This window comes from Hyaena hyaena, unplaced genomic scaffold (genome assembly GCF_003009895.1).
Source record: "Hyaena hyaena isolate Hyena2069 unplaced genomic scaffold, ASM300989v1 scaffold_270, whole genome shotgun sequence".
Classification (NCBI taxonomy): domain Eukaryota; kingdom Metazoa; phylum Chordata; class Mammalia; order Carnivora; family Hyaenidae; genus Hyaena; species Hyaena hyaena.
The window spans coordinates 1186292-1200726 of record NW_024080901.1 but is presented as its reverse complement, the minus strand read 5'-3'; the positions used below and the strand labels follow the sequence as shown (position 1 = coordinate 1200726).

The 14435-nt window shown below is 35.2% G+C and overlaps 1 protein-coding gene across 1 annotated transcript in view; it reads right to left on the bottom strand.

The window, feature by feature from the left end:
- FILIP1 (filamin A interacting protein 1) overlaps nt 1-14435 on the bottom strand; it is a 176053-nt gene that overhangs the window by 145165 nt on the left and 16453 nt on the right. The gene's annotated exons all lie outside the window — the stretch shown is intronic.

Below are 14435 nucleotides of genomic sequence, written 5' to 3'. Positions count from 1 at the left end.
AGCATCGTTTCATGTGTCTGTTGGCCATCTGAATGTCCTCTTTGGAGAAGTGTCTGTTCATATCTTCTGCCCATTTCTTCACTGGGTTGTTTGTTTTTCGGGTCATTCACCAACAATTTTATCACTGAGTACCTATTCTGTACTCAGTGTGTATCCATACTCTATTATCCCACTAGACAATCTGACAAAATATGAGATCACATTGGATGTACTATCTATGGAGCTAAAACATTTGGGATGGAAAGGACCTAAATTATGAGATTACCTAGTTCAGCACTAATAGTGTTCTACAATAACAGAAATGGTCTATATCCATGCTGTCTGGTATAGTGGCCACTAGTCACATGGACTGTTGAGCACTTGAAATGCAACTAGTATGACTGAAGGACTGGATTTTTATTTTATTTTATGTTAATTAATTTAAATTTCAGTAGTCAGTGACTAGTGGATATTATGCTGGACAATACAGCTCTAGTTCATTCCTCTGCCTCTAACTAGGTTTTTCCTTAAGATGCCCAAGGCAGGCTGTTAACTGTACTACTTCTTTTCCTCATAAAAGATTTTTAACAGCTAGTTACTATATCTTGTTAATTATTCTTTCTGTGGTTCATGAATGTGTCTTCTTTCATAATTATTATTATTTTGTTAGCTAAGTTAAATATTTTATGTTATATCAACAAATTTATTAAAAACATTCCACATTTATCCTTTAAGTCCAATAGCACATTTTCCTTACCTCACTTTTGACAAACATAATTCCTGTTACTTTTTAAACTTTGTTTTATGACTGTATGGAGGTATAATTGATGTATAATAAACTGAGCATATTTTAAGTGAATAATTTGATGAGTATTGACATTAAGTATACACCCATGGAACCATCACCATAGATAATGTAATTTAAAGCTCAAATGACCAGAGCCACTGCTGACCCATAGGACATCATTGTGCATATTGGAGGAAAAAGAACCTTTGACCCAGCAGAAGCTTTCCTATGCAAGGACACACAGTATAGTAACCGTGAGTTCAATTTCAGCTCTATTTATCACTTCAGCAGTGACTTCATACAGAAAACAACATAAACAACCATAAATGGCAATCCTGAAAATTGGTCTGTTAAATTCATTTTTAAAATATAATACTAAGGTTCTGAATATTACACTCCAGTTTCCGTTTCAAGGTGGTAGAGGAGGAATAGATTGTAGCTTCCCCTTCCCATTGCAAATCCTTAAAACTTTAGAAAGGGTTTTTTTACCCATATAACTAGAAAATAATATCAACCTTGGGAGGACCATAAACTTTGAGAAAACACTGAAAGCCAAAAAGCAGATGGGATCAGAATGAAGATTTAAAACCATAGCTCAAAACAAGAACAGGAGAGTGCTGCCAAAAAATGTTAGAAATGTATACCAGGGATGAGGGAGAGGCTGGGGACAACAGACAAGTGCTGCTGTTAGAGGACAGCAGCAGGAACAGCCAAGAAGGTGAAACTGAGCATTTGCCCTCTATCAACCTGGGCCACATTTGAGGTTAAGAGCAGTAACGTAAGTTGGTGATTCGAGCTGGAAACAAGGGGTGTTGGAGCTTAGCTCAAAGAAACAAAGGAGCATCTCAGATACCCTGGATGTTGGGAGGTACCCAAGAGGAATGAGACATCCCTTCATTCACCAGAAGCTAGCCTCCAAAGCAACCTGCCCAGTGGCATCCCTATTCTTCCCACATACTCTTGAGAACAGACTGAGTGCAACTTCCAGGAGCAAACCCTGCCCCTGTTTCTTTCTTTCTTTCTTTTTCTTTTTTTAATGTTTTATTTATTTCTAGGAGAGAGAGAGAGAGACAGCATGAGCAGGGGAGGGTCAGAGAGAGAGGGAGTCACAGACTCTGAAACAGGCTCCAGGCTCTGAGCTGGCAGTCAGCACAGAGCCCGATGCGGGGCTCGAACCCACGAACCGTGAGATCATGACCCAAGCGAAAGTCAGACACTCAACCGACTAAGCCACCCAGGCGCCCCACCCTGCCCCTGTTTCTAAGCAGTTTGCAGAAGTACAGAGAACAGACTGCAAACAAGAAGACTTAGCTACAAGAACAGTTAGTTAGGAATCACTAAGCATTGGGGAAAGACTAATGTTATTAAAAAGAGATAAAATGGAGTTCTTCATCTTAAAAAAGTGAAGAACATATACCTAGAAACCAAAACTAATAAAGATGTTGGATAGGACTTTAGAATAACTGTAATTCATATCCATAGAGCTATTCAAGAGGATATTAAATCCATAAAAAAATCAGTTAAAAAGTACGACTAATAAAGTTTTGACCATTGAAGACTAATATTCAATAAGTTGGTCAAATAACAGAACAGACATAGTCAAAGAACAAAGTGATGAACTAGAATATTAAGCCAAAAACTTCTTCCAAAATGCAGTAAAAAGTGATGAAGGGATATAAAGTATAAAATAAAAGTTAGGAATCATGTAAAGTAGACTCAAGCATTTAATCATCTATATAATTGGAGTACCTAAAGAGATATTAGAGGTAATGAAGGAAGGTAATATATACATTAGTCACAGTTTAAGGACTAACCAAGTGCTGAGTAAGACGAATTTTTGAAACCCATGCTCAGACATTATATTAACATTTCAGAAGACCAAGAACAAATGAAACAAATCCAAAGATCTTTGGGAAATAAAAAACAATGGTCTACAGAGAATCTCATTGACAATGGATGAATGAAATAAAAAAGCAAGAAAAAAAAGTTAAACCCATAATTTTATGCCCAACCAAACTATCATTTGAAATAAAAAATGAAACATGAAGGAACAAGTTTGTCATCTGTAATAACTTTGAAATAATTATGCCATCCAAAATAAAAAAAATAAATATAGGGGTGCATGGGTGGCTCAGTCTGTTAAGCATCCAACTTTGGCTCAGGTCATGATCTCAGTTTGTGAGTTCGAGTCTGCATTGGGCTCTGTGCTGATAGCTCAGAACCTGAAGCCCACTTCGAATTCTGTATCTCCTTCTCTCTCTGTTCCTCTCCTGCTTGTGCTCTGTCTCTCTGTGCCTATCAAAAATAAATAATGGTAAAAAAAATATTAAATAAATAAATAAAGTAATAAGGAAGCTCTGGGAAGCAATGGTGAAAAAGAAATCCACAAAATTATATTATTAATTCTATTTAAATGTTATTTTTTACAACAACAACAATAATTTTTAAAATAATGACATAGAACTAAAAGTCTACATTATTTCAGCATGGGAGGAAATGAAAGGGAATCCTTCAAATAAAATTGAAACATACAGAAATTTCATTTTGTTCAATAAAGGTAGAAAAACACTAACTCTGGATATTAATAGAAAATATATTTTAGCTGTATGTGTTAAAAATTGGGTAGTAATTACTGGGAAAACACAATTACAATTTATAATTTTATGCCATCAGAAAAAATAGAAGAAAAGTAAATCAACCCAAAAAAAAAAAAAAAGCAGAAAAATAAATATTTAAATATACAACCTCCCCCACAAATTACTAGGCCCACAGTATTTCATAGTCAACTCTTACTAATGCTTTTAAAACAGTAAAAATTCACATTTTAAACAAATAAGAATGGAAAATCACGAGAAGCCACTAGGTATATGTTATAAGCTTTCTTTCTTTTTTTTTTTTTTAAATTTCTTTTTAATGTTTTATTTATTTCTAGGAGAGAGAGAGAGACAGCGTGAGCAGGGGAGGGTCAGAGAGAGAGGGAGACACAGACTCTGAAACAGGCTCCAGGCTCTGAGCTGGCAGTTAGCACAGAGCCCGACGCGGGGCCCGAACCCACGAACCGCGAGATCATGACCTAAGTGAAAGTCGGGCGCTTAACTGACTAAGCCACCCAGGCGCCCCTGTTATAAGCTTTCTAAAATTGCAGAACAAGACTGCATGAGGAGAAACCTAAAAGCCAATCTCACAAACATCAGTACAAAAATGCCAAATAAAAATATCAAAAATGTAAGTTCAGTAATCTATTTAAAAAAATAATGCATTGTGATCATGCAAGTTTTATTCAGGGATACAAAGATAGATTTTTCTAATAGTGAATCACAAATGTAATTCACCAACATAATTTCATATTAGTCAGGAAAAAAATAATTCCAATGGTGTCCCAAAATCTCAATTGTGGAGATACATATGTGAGTGTGCATACGTGTGGAGGTGGGGTGGGGGAGAGGTTGTAAAAAAAAAAACAAAAAACTTCCTTAATTTGATAAAAGGTACCTACTCCCCACAATACAGTAAACCTGATATTGGAAATACTGTCCTTAAGGTCAGGAACAAAATAGGAATGATACTGCTACTATTTAACATCAGACTGATGTTCTAGCCAATGGAATTAAATAAGTAAAACCATATTAAAGTGGTATAAGGATTGGAAAATCAGAGACAAACTACTATTAATTTCAGAAAACATGATAATCTACTTAGAATTTTTAAACTTAATTAAGAAAACTTAAACATAATCAAATGAAAAGCTACTATAAATAAGGAAGTTCAGTAAGATGGCAAGATGCAATATCAACATAACAGATCAACAACTTCGCTGTACATTGACATCAGTGGTTTTTAAAATGTAACTGGGGAGAAAATCACATAGCAACAGACATTAAAATATAAAGTCCTTAGGAGTAAAATTAATAGAAATAAATAAAGCCTCTATGGAAACAATTACAAAATTTAACTGAGAAAACATAAGGTGGCCTGAATAAAGGAAAAAATATTACATTCATAAATGAAAACCTTAATATTTTTGATGTAAATTCTTTTTCAAATTAATGTATAATATCAATGCAATCTTTCTCAAAGTACTAATAGAATTTTTTATAAAATACTAAAATGTATGTAGAAGATTGGATGAACAATGGTAACTAAAGTCATCTTTAAAAAATTTTTTTAATGTTTATCTTTGAGAGAGAACGAGAGAGACAGAATGTAAGCAAGGGCAGGGGAGGTGCAGAGAGAGAGGGAGACACAGAACTCAAAGCAGGTTCCAGGCTCTACACTGTCAGCACAGAGTCTGACAGGCGCTCAAACTCACGAACTGTGAGATCTTGACCTGAGCTGACATCAGACACTTAACCAACTGAGCCACCCAGGCACTCTTAAAGTCATCTTTTAAAAAAAGAAATACAAAGAGGTGCCTGGGTGGCTTAGTTGGTTAAGTGTCCCACTTTGGCTCATGTCACGATCTCGCAGTTTGTGGGTTCGAGAGCCGCATCGGGCTCTGTGCTGACAGCTAGCTCAAAGCCTGGAACCTGTTTCAGATTCTGTATCTCCCTCTCTCTCTGACCCTCCCCTACTCATGCAGTGTCTCTTTCTCTCTCTCTCAGAAATAAACAAGACATTAAAAATTTTTTTAATAAATAAATAAAAATTTAAAAAAAAGAAATACAAAAAGAAGGAACTTGTCCTAATAGACATCAAACATATTATAAATCTGTGGTAATTAGTACTACATGATATTAATGCAACAGTATACGAGTAGTTTAAAGAAATAGAATAGATTCCAGAAACAGGCCCACATACAAAGAAATTTTATAGATTGCAGTTGGTAAGCTCACAGACTGTAAAATCTGGACCCTTGAATTTAATTTCTTGTTCCACCACCACATGACTATGTGTCATTGGACAAGTTACTCAATATTTCTATGCCTTATTTTCACTGTCTGTCGAATAAGGAATAACCATGGAAAATAACCTCACATTGTTGTTAAGAGGATAAAATGCATGTGTGTATATACATACCTATATATTCATATATATGAAATATCAGAAAAGTGGAATTTCAAATCTTTACCAAAAAAATAGTATAGCATTTCAAATCAATAAGAAGAACTAGCTAAACTTTTGAAAAAAATTTGTTAGCTCTTATACCTCTCACAAAATTGTAAGCGGGACTTAAATTTTTAAATGGTAAGAAATTATTAGAAAAAAATCTGGGCAAAAATGTATAGGACTAGAGTCAGGTAAGCCATCTGAAAAAATACACAAAAAGGCAAAAGTTCTAAAAGTAAATATAATGAATTGACTTACATCAATTTTGACTACATCAAAATTTAGATATCTGACTGACCAAAGCACTTTAAAAGTAAAAAGACACTGGGGCGCCTAAGTGGCTCAGTTGGTTGAGCATCTGATTCCAGCTCAGGTCACAAGCTCACAGTTTGTGAGTTCAAGCCCAACGTTGGGCTCTGTGCTGACAGCTCAGAGCCTAGGGCCTGCTTCAGGTTCTGTGTCTCCCTCTCTCTCTGCCTCTCCCTCACTTGCACTCTCTCTCTCTCTCAAAAATAAATAAACATTTAAAAAATTTTTTTATGTAAAAAGATGAGCAACATGTATAACAACAAAGGATTAGAATTAACAAATCATTTAAAGAAAGAAAAACCAATCTAATTTGAAAATGGGCTAAGAATATAAACAGTAATTTACAGAAGAAATCATAAAAATGGTCAAGAGTTATATAAACCAGTGTTAAACCTCACTTTAATGGAGGAAATTCAAATTCAATGAGTATACTCAGACACAGCTGGAGGGTCTATAGACACAAGCACTCAAGAGGTCATCTGGTGCAACTCATCACTGTCAAGTTCTACTGTGGATATCTACCCCGCAGAGACACTTAACCCCTGTGCCTAAGGAGGCATGTATAAGGAGCTTCACAGCAGTGTGATCTGTAACAGTGAAAACTTGAAAAACCTAGATACTCATAAAAACAAAAATGGCTAAATAAATAATTGTGCACCTTTCTATGGAAGACCATGCTGTAATTTTCTAAAATGAAGTAAACTTACATGGACTAACATGAAAAACTGTCTAAGCCATATTGTTATGTAAAATAAAAGATGCATTACTTATGTTAAAATATATCCACACATAGATATCTTTTCTGTCCCTAAAGAGAAAGGCATGGAAGTATATTAAACATTGTTAATAGTGGCCATTTCCAGCAGAGAAGACTAAGGTACAGGGCATTGGAGAGGGGAACCATCAAAGAGAAATTCAGTTTAACCTGTTAAATTCTAGTTTTTTAGTAAGACTCTATTACTAAGGTACTTTTAAATTATTTTTCATATACCAATTATTTTTCTAACATTTATTTATTTTGAGAGAGAGAGAGAGAGAGAGACAGAAAATGTGTGCACATGAGTAGGGGAAGGGCAGAGAGAGAGAAAATCCCAAGTGGACTCTGTGATGTCAGTGCAGAGCCTGACACGGGGCTTGATCCTACAAATGGAGAGATCATGATCTGAGCTGAAATCAAGAGTCGGACGCTTAACTGACTGAGCCACACAGGTGCCCCTCATGTACAAATTATTTTTAATATGTGTCACACATGTAGAAAATAAGTGCTGAAGTTACAATGAAGTACTGTGAGCAAAGTTGCCTTGCTCACTAGTAAAGTCAGTGAAACAACAGACTATATAATCTAAGATATTTCTTCCTTTATTTAAGCTATTTCTTCTGTTTTATTCATACGACCAGGGAATCGAAAGAAACTGCATGTTACACCATACCCTTCTAGTCTTAAAAAATGAAAAGTAATCTTGGGTGGGCCTATATTTTTTGTGGCTGTTTTTTGGGTGAAGTTTGAATTACCCATCCAGGATGTGGTGACATAAATGCTCTGTAATTTCTAATATAATTACTCTAGAAACAAGAGTCACCCCCTTAATGCAATTATAACATTTGAATGTTAATTTAACAGAATATCTTTCTTCAGTCTTTGTTCAATATTCATTGGAAGAAAAGTTTTATAATTAAGAATTATCCATGTTTTAGAATTTTGATGCCCACATTGACGGTTTTGTGATAGAGTGCTGAAGGATGAATTGAATTGGGCTTTTAGTGTGAAATGTAAAACTGTGAAGGCCAAACATATAAACATTTATTTCTTGATAACCACAAGTGGCCTATGATTAAGACAGAACCTGATAATTTAAGGAAAATTAACTTGTCTAAAGTGAGAACAGAGAATAATTCATGAATGTACTAATTTTTCTTTCTCCTTCCCTGTTAGTCTACATTGGTCTTTAGCTATGACATGTACAAACCAGTGGGAAAACATTAACCATGGTTAATGGACTGAATGGATTTATTTAAGAAGCAATATTTAAAGAACTAAAAGCATCAAATTATCTCCACGACACATACATTGGTCACAGAGACATAATATAAAGTACATCATAAATCTTACTTCTTCCAAAAACCCCATCTCAAGCCCCACAGAGATTGAAAGAAACAGCATATTCCAAATCTCAAAGTCTCCTAACCATATTTTTACCTTTCTTTTCTCATCAACTCTTTTAATATTTTTCTACCCTTCTAATTAAAGTTTATACTCTAGAGGGAAAACGGGGGAGCAGTAGAGCATAAGACTTTTCAGTCAGTAGAGTCTGGATATGAAATCAGGCCTGGCTACTTTCAAACTGACTAAACTTGAGATCATGTGTTGTTTTTAACTTTATAGAAGATCTCGAGAAAGGATTATATCTGAATTTTCTTTGCTACCCCCACTGTGCCTATTTATGATACAATAACATTGCAGGTCCTTAAAAATAATGTATCAAATAAATGAATAATGAAAGCAAAATCCAAATGAAAATGACCAAACATTCAATGGAATTTTAAGAAAAAGAAACTTCTTTATCAGCAGTGGAGAAGTAATACGTAGAAAACTGATTTTTAAAATTAAAATGGAAGCACTGAGTTCATTATATTATACTTAAAGGAAAATAATAGAGCCTTTCTCAAAAGCCATTTCCATTTAAAATAAACAAAAGCCAAATATATAGGTAGAAATTGAATCATAAGTGCTTTCCCTGCTTTAATGCAACAGTTAATCACCACTAGGGCCTCCAAATGTAAAAATGGTTTAATTTTAGAAAGATCTTAATAAAGACAAAAAAAAAAGGGGGGGGTGGGTTTATGGGCCTTTAACTTCCTTTATGTAAGTGAAGAATACAGAAATTTAAGAGTTTGAAGACTGCTGTGCAGGGCAGGGCATCCAGAAGCTCCCATACTGAGTGAACCAAATTTCCAGGTCTTTGATCCCTCTAGAGGTACCCAGTTATTTTGGGGTCATTTAACATGTTTCCATTTGCTATGTCTAAAGGTGTTTTCTACCCTCTTGCTTTCACTCTCCTCCCTTAGAAATGTAAACTTTAATTCCAAAGATAGAGAAATATTGGATTAGTTAGAGAGAAAAGAAAAAACACAACCTGAAGGGGCACCTGGGTGCCTCAGATGGTTAAGCCTCTGATGCTTGGTTTCAGCCCAGGTCATGATTTCCCGGTTTGTGACTTTAAGCCCCGAGTCAGGCTCTGTACTGACAGTGCAGAACCTACTTAGGATTCTCACTCCCCCTCTCTCTGCCCCTCTCCTGTTCATTCTCTCTCTCTCTCTCTCTCTGTCTCTCTCTCTCTCTCTCACTCTCAAAATAAATAAACTTATAAAAAAAAATACAGCCTGAAGACTGAACGTGGCAATGTGCTATTTCTTCCAATCTCTGTTTTAGAGTCTTAGAAGAATGACTACGTGTGCATAGGTGTGATTGGTGGCCACCGGAATGTTTCTGAGTTTACTGCAAGATTAGGTGAATGGAAGATTCATTTTCCAAGTACAGCATTGGCCAACCAGCCTAAGCCCCAAGCCTGCCTGAGATATATTTCTGCAATCACTATGTTTATAACAATACTGGTTTGTATTTAAGATTGCATAAGGCTACATAGCAAGTAAAAAGAAAAAAATACCGTCTTGGAGAATTCATCTGTTCATCTAAGTTTATTAAAATACTAAGAGCTATTCCTATCTTTTTACAAGCAACAGTATGTTCTTAGAAAATTTTCTTACCGACTTTGTTACTTATTAAAAAAAGAATTTCATCAGATTTATTTACTGAGAGTTTGAAATAACTAAACATATTTACATTTACATCTATGTTTTATCTCAAAAAATATTTATTGTTGAAATACTACAGGCCCTGCAAGGAAGCTTGCTAGTTTGGTACTGGAAGAATTGCTTGGGGCTGTAGTTAATTTTAATAAAGTGTTTTTCTCACTAAACCCAAAATAATGTTTTTCGACAAAATATATTTCTGACCAAGTATCTGACCGGGATAACAACTAAATCTTATATGATGTCTGTTTGCACGTATAGGAGGATTAGGAGGAACTTGATGGAGGAACAAGGGGGAGAAGAAGGGCAGAAATGGTGGGGGAAAGGGAGAGATGCAAACCATGAGAGACTCTTGAATGCTGACAAAAACTGAGGACTGATGGATGTGGGGGGGAGGGGGGATGGGCATGGAGGAGGACACTTGTGGGGATGATCACTGAGTGTTATGTGGAAACTAATTTGACAATAAACTATTTGTAAAAAAAATAAATAAATAAAAAAATAAAATTAAAAAAATTATTAAAAAAATCTTATTTGATGTCTATATTTGTCAAAATTTGGAGAAATATCTTATTTCTGTAGTCAATAAAATAATGAGCATCCTGGACTTGGTGAAAGGTAAAAACTGCTTCTGAAAAAAGTCATAATATATTATAATTAACCAAACTTAACCAAGTGACAGAAAAATTGTTGAGGGGAACTTGGCTACAATTTTGTTATAAAATTGAAAAAAAAAACTGTGGAGGAGAAAAAAGCCCCTCAAAGTAGGACAGTTTGAGTCAGAGTATTTACCAGGTACACAATTTACAGGAGATAAGCCCACCTTTTCATTTACAGAATAGAACAGATAGAACTTCAATTTGTTTCACGAGAATACTAAGGCTAACTAACAAATAGAAAATACTAGGAAAGTTGATACATATTAACTAAATTTCTTTCCTGCACTTTCTAGAGGTAAGATTGGTTGGAATCTGTCATATTTTAAAATAATCAATTCGTAACCACTTCTAGCAAAAGCAGTTGAATTGAACCCCATATTTATTGAATATTCACTCCACATAGTTTAGTCATATGTCAGGATTGTGGAGAGCACAAAGGAGGTATATCTCTGCTTTCAAAAGTCCCCAGTAAGATAGGAATACAAAACAGTAAGTTGAAAATGAGCAAAGAAACAAAAAGGCAAAAACCAAGTGCTAAACAGAAAATAAGTAGTTGCTAAAATGTATAGACCAAACAATAAGTGCCCTTAAGGGATGAAGAGAACAATGGAATTAGAAAATCCTATCTACTATGGAGGAAAGTGTGAGGTATCTGCTTTTGTTTTCTTAGAGGACTTTGAAAGATACACACAGTTTAAAGAGACACAAACACCAAGAAAGTCTTGTTTTGGTACGTTAGGTCAAGTAAGTCTCATGTGCTGGCAAGGGGCCACTGGAAACTAAGTTAGAACAGGCATAGTTAGTATTTAAAGAGAATACAATTGCTAGAATGTGATAGAATATTCTGATTAGATTTAAAAGAAGATGGATCTCAATTAGAAGAAAAGAAATTGCCTAAAGTATTGTTTCTGTTTCATGAGGATTTGAATACCAATAAAGGTCAGACCAGTAAAAGAAATATGCTACACCAGGAATTCTCACCCAGGGACAATTTCACCCCTCGGGAAATATTTGGCGATGTCTAAATACACTTTTGGTAATCACAGCTTAGAATGGGAAATGCTACTGGTGTCTAGTGGATGGAGGCTAATGATACATAAGGATAAACATCCTACAACTCACAGGACAGGCCCCTACAACAAATAATTATCCAACCTAAAATATCAATTATGTTAAGGTTGAGAAAGCCTTAGTCAGACCACCAAAGGCAGTAAATGGTGAGACTTCCTATGACAACTCATGCAGCAAAATAGGTTAGACTAAGGTCAAAAATTATGTTATTAAAGTTATAGATAATAGAATCATATGAAGATCTAAATTTAGATTATAGCCTTCTTGTGTCAATAAAGTTATAATTCAGGTATCAAAGAAGACATTTGGGGACAGTTAAAACAAATGCTTTGCCAAACCTGTATAACCTAAATCTAATCATGAGGAAACATCAGACCCAAAATGAGGAGACATTCTACAATATAAACAGCCTGTAATTTTCAAAAGTATCAAGGAAGAACTAGGGAAATGTTTCAGAGTTAAATTAACTATAGAGACACAACTAAATGCAAAATGTAATTCCGAAATAAATCTTTTTGTTATAGAAGACATTGCTGAGACAACTGGAAACTTGAATGAGTCCTGAGGATTAAATGGTAATGCATCAATATTAATTTCCTAATCTTGATGTTTTTGTCATAGTTATGTTGGAGAATACCCTTGTTTGTGGCAATGTACACTAAAGAATTGGGGGTAGAGCACCAGCCAGGGTGGCTCAGTTGGTTGAGTGGCCAACTCTTGATTTCGGCTCAGGTCATGATCTCATGGTTCATTGAGCCCCACTTCTGGGCTCCACACTGACAGGACAAAGCCTGCTTGGGATTCTCTCTCCCTCTCTCTCTGCTGCTCCCCCACTTGCACATTTGCATAAGCCCATGTGCACATGTGCAACTCTCTCTCTTGAACATAAATAAATAAACTTTAAGAAAAAGAATTGGGAGTAATGGGGGAACACCGGGGTGGCTCAGTCAGTTGAGCATCTGACTTGGTTGAACATCCAACTCTCAGTCTCAGCTTAGGTCATGATCCCACAGTAGGTGAGATCAAGCCCCCAACCAGCCCTACACTTAGGGCATGCAGCCTGCTTGGGATTCTCTCTGTCCCTCCCCCTATTGCATGTGGGCACATGAGTGCCCACTCTCTCTCTCACAATAAATAAATGAGCATTAAAAAGAAAAAGAATTGGGGGTAATGGGACATCAGGTTTGAAACTCATTCTCCAATGGTTCGGGGGGGAAATACTTCCTACTTTTCTGTTAAGTTCATGATTGTATCAAATTTTAAAAATAAAACAAATGCATTTTAGGGAAAGCAAAATGCCCATGCATTTGCTAGCCAAGAAATGTTTTATTTAAAAATATAGCAATATTATAATTTTATTTGAGACAACGTATAACAATCCCTACCAAATCTATATGATAACTGTTTAAATCTTTTATGGAATAAGGTAGGCTATACATCATATATACATACACACATACATACAATTTTGGCATTATGATATCCAGAGAATACCTTACTGAATTTTGAATTTTAAGTGAAATATTCCTTATCTATTTGGCCATGTAAATGAATCCATTAAATCATTTTAAAATAACCAACCTTTTTCTTATCATATATGATATTATTCTTAGTTTGCCATTCTCTTTAATTGGGCTGTTAAATAGAAAAATACATAGACAATTGCTTTTGTAGTTAGATCCAGATTATACACAGCAGAGGGGGTTATATGTAAATTTTAGTTTGGATTGAACCAAATTAAACAAATAAATCAACCATTCAGTGAGGAAACTAAGTTGGGTTTAAAAAAAAGTAATTTCACACCATCATTATATAGAATCTTTTCAAGACTATTTTAGAAAATTGTGTTCAATCCATTCCACATATATATTTTAAATCTACAATTCATAATGCTCCTTTCAATAAAGCACTTATGAAAATTTCTTGGAATTTAGCTGAGGTTTTTATGTAATCAAGATTTTGATCTTTTCTGAGTATAATAAACACCTATTCATGGTACTCATACCATGTTCTTCCAATCTCTTAATGTAGTAGACATTACTCCCCTTTAAGGCTCAAAATTCCAGGATAGAAAACAAATATAAAAAACTGAGAAGAGGGGCATATGGCTGGCTCAGTTGGTAGAGCATTTCACTCTTGATCTCAGGATCACAAATTAAGCTCCATGTTAGGCATGAAGACTATTCTAAAAAGGAAAAACTGACAAGAAATCCAAGTCAAATGATCTTCCAGTTCCCTTGGGACACCTGGGTCGCTCAGTTGGTTGAGCTTCCAGCTCGCGGTTTCAGCTCAGATCATGATCTCATGGTTCATGGGTTCGAGCCCCACATCAGGCCCCAAGCTGACAGTGCAGAGCCTGCTTCGGATTCTCTCTCCCTCTCTTTCTGCCCCTCCCTCCCTGTCTGTCTGTCTGTCTGTCTCTCTTCCAAAATAAATAAATAAATAAATAAGCTTTAAAAAAAAAAAAGCTTCCAGTTCCCAAGCATCTGATTTGACCCCTACATTGAGTGGTAATTTGAAATACTTCAAACTGCTCTGCTATACAATAATCTAGAAGAACTTTCAGGTCCTTCCTTCAACATGTGTATTTCTTAGAGAAAAATTGGAGTTTTGACTAGAAAAGGATAGTAAATCTTGAGGTTGTGGGTTAACTATTGGTAACAAATTTTTCTCTGTAACATTAGTGAAAGTATCTTGATTTATATAGCTTTCATGTACATGAATGTTGAAGGATGCTCTAAGACTGGCTGTAGCAGAAGGAATAACACAAAGAA